Here is a 3,272-nt window from a genome sequence, read left to right as displayed (position 1 = left end):
TGTCTTTGGTGCTCAACGTTCTCTCGGGAGTAGAGTGGTGTTGCCAGGAGTAATTGTGTCTCTTTGGCACAGAAATTTTAGGTTAGATTAAAGGCCATTTTCTACAGCTCTTCGAAGAGGCTGAAGATCATACTATCTATACTAAATATAATCTCTATGTAACTAAAAGACCTGATTAACTTAAAAATAAATATGACAAACATATAATTCTCAATACCTATCTAACTTTGAAGACTAAAAGAATAAACAACTGTGCAATATATGAAGACAATGATCTTCAACTGTAAACAATGTCATAGTATCAGAGGTAGAAATGTACAATGTAATATGGTAGATGTATCAATACAATATAGACAAAGTTATAAGCATACTCATACAAAAATAGAGGTAGGAACACTCACATTCAATATTCAACATATCAATATACAAGAAACGTACCAGTACAATTTTCTATAAACAGTAATTCACAAATACCAATCATCCCAAAAAACCAGTCACCCCCTTCTTCTTCCTCTTCTTCTTTTTTTTTTTTCAAAAAAAAAAAATATCACCCCATCCCCTCAACCCTAAACCAACCATTAAAAGATGTCCCCTACCCTGAGGGCAAACTCTGTTGGGAGAGGGGATGTCGTCCTCTAAGATTGCTTCTAGCTGACATGGGGGCAACGTTCTTCTTAGGGGGTCCTGTGAAAGCAAACGATGGTAAAATTCCCAAATTAACCTTTGACCTAAGAAAATTGTAACTAGTCTCAGAGCGTTTTGAGAAGGTCCGACCAGAGTGTTGTCAAAAATGTGCACCATTCGAAATTGTCTCTTGTAGTTGGTACCAAAAACCAAGTCTAATATTAGCGCTTTAAAAAAATCATGACGTCATAAAAACCAGATGGAGTTGATGTTGTGGGGCCCCATCTTCATCCTGGAAACTTCAAAGATTACTGTAGGAAAATTTGTTGCTTGTTATGGGAAATTTAAACATTAACAACAAGGACATATACTGACATATAAAGAAAGACACAGATATGAGGAAAAGCAAAGAAAGTTTAATATATATATATATATATATAAATTAATACTTACAGAACAAGTCCCTCCATCAGTAATTAAATATTAGGGGTACCTTAAATTCTTTGAAGATGGGTATTTTCCTGTGGAGATAAGAAGAGAACCCTGCCCCCAACCTATTTGTATTACTTACCATCAGTATGATTTCCATCCATGTGATTGAATTGTTATTTATCTTTCCCAACTGGCTTCTCTTCATCAAAACGAACCTTTATCAATTTTGATGGAATCCACAATTTTTCCTCACCTGTGGAGACAAGAGCAAATCCCCTTCCCCAACGCAGCACATCTCCTGGCTTCCATTGTGAGGTCAGCACATCCTTGAAATAAACTGGTTGATTTAGTTCAGTAGACTTTTCCATTATCCAATGTCTTTCTGCAGCCGATGTTCCCTTCTCATTAGCGTTGAGGAAATTCAAGGTTAACAAAGCATTATGTAACCTATTTCTGGGGGTGTTTTCCACCCCTTTCTGTTTGTTCAACATATCCTTTATAGTTCGATTTGATCTTTCTATGACTGCTTGACCTGTAGGATTGTATGGTATACCTGTAACATGCTTGATATTGTAATAATCAAAAAAAGAACTCAAGAAACGAGGCAGAGTAGAGCATACAACCTTAGGAGGCAGAGGAGGTACTTTTTTTTTTTTTTTTTTTTTTTTTTTGGTTTTTTGAGACAGGGTTTCTCTGTGGTTTTGGAGTCTGTCCTGGAACTAGCTCTTGTAGACCAGGCTGGTCTCGAACTCACAGAGATCCGCCTGTCTCTGCCTCCCAAGTGCTGGGATTAAAGGCGTGCGCCACCACCGCCCGGCACTTTTTTTTTTTTGAGAGAGGGTTTCTCTAAGTGACTTTGGACCCCTAAATAGGCCAGGATAGTTCCTGCCTCCCATGTGCGGGGTTAAAGGCATGCGGCACCAGGGTGGTATTCTACGTGAAAATCTAGTGTGAGCTCAGGACTGGAAGGACAGTCTACAACGATACATACAGGTCAGTTTAGGTTTCCTATGAGCCCAGTGCTCATCAACCAAAGGAAAGTGTGTTAGAAACAGTTAACTAAGAAACCGAGTTTTGTAGCCAGAGAGAGAAATAAGAAAAAAGGAAGATAATCTTTCTTTAGAACCAGAGCAGATGTCCCCGAGGGGGTGCACCGTTCCTGGAGGTACTGCAATACCAGGTCGATGCGTGGAGTGGACGGAGCAAGCTCCTATTCCAACTCCTAGTTCCAAAAATCCATTTAATATATTGTCCTCGGATAGAGGACGTATCAGATATTAAACTGATAAGAACAGATACTACACTTGATCTTAGCCAAAAGGCCGAGAAGCGATAACTCTACCGACACACGCGCCCGCTACACTCACCTGCGCGCACACATTCACATCGCGGTCGCCCACGCTCACGCGCCCGCGGACACGCGCCCGACATCGACTCTCCTGCTCTATCCTCACCACCGCCTCGTCTCCGGGGAAACCCTGTGGGATCAGCGTGGGCCGAGGAGTTTTCGTTGTCCTTTTCGCTCCCAGACTTCCTGGGAGCCGCGGACACGGCCTCATTTGCATGCCCCGCCCAGCGCGCATGCCATCTCTGCTGCGCGGCACAGCGTTGCCCGAACGCCAGCCCTTCTGCCCGATTCTTAATATTTCAGAGTTGACGGTACCCACAAGGGGGTCCCTGCCCGCCCCATATCTAGTCCATTGGGCATCTCGTTTGGCCCCGAGATGAGATCCGCGGCTGAGAGGAGGGGACCTCCCGGGGGAAGGCGCGTGCTGATCCGCTCAAGGGGTGGGCGTAGCCTTGGACGTGGGCCCTTGGAATTTCAGCTCTTTTTGCTGTAAACGTGGCTCTCTGGGATTACACACACACACACACACACACTGCCGCCGCTCTTCGTTCCTTCCTTTTCTTGTTTGTCCTTTGTCTTTTCTTTTTTCTTTTTTTTTTTTGGTTTTTCGAGACAGGGTTTCTCTGTGATTTTGGAGCCTGTCCTGAACTAGCTCTTGTAGACCAGGCTGGTCTCGAACTCACAGATGCTGGGATTAAAGGCGTGCGCCACCACCGCCCGGCTTGTCTTTTCGAGACAGGATTTCTCTGTAGCTTTGGGGCCTGTCCTCAAACTAGCTCTTGTAGACTAGGCTGGCCTGTAACTCAGAGATCCCGCCTGCAGCTGCCTCCTGAGTGCTGGGATTAAAGGCACGCGCCACCACTGCCCG

The 3,272-nt window shown here is 44.1% G+C and overlaps 1 non-coding gene across 1 annotated transcript; it reads right to left on the bottom strand.

The window, feature by feature from the left end:
• Positions 1–2,199: 2,199 nt before the first annotated feature.
• On the bottom strand, positions 2,200–2,390 carry LOC130878908 (U2 spliceosomal RNA). Its single transcript, XR_009057521.1, has one exon. It is a non-coding gene; the product is annotated as a U2 spliceosomal RNA (small nuclear RNA).
• Positions 2,391–3,272: the final 882 nt, after the last annotated feature.

The sequence above is a fragment of the Chionomys nivalis genome, chromosome 7, assembly GCF_950005125.1.
Source record: "Chionomys nivalis chromosome 7, mChiNiv1.1, whole genome shotgun sequence".
Classification (NCBI taxonomy): domain Eukaryota; kingdom Metazoa; phylum Chordata; class Mammalia; order Rodentia; family Cricetidae; genus Chionomys; species Chionomys nivalis.
Note: the sequence above shows the minus strand (reverse complement) of the source record. Positions and strands in the feature narration are given on the sequence as shown.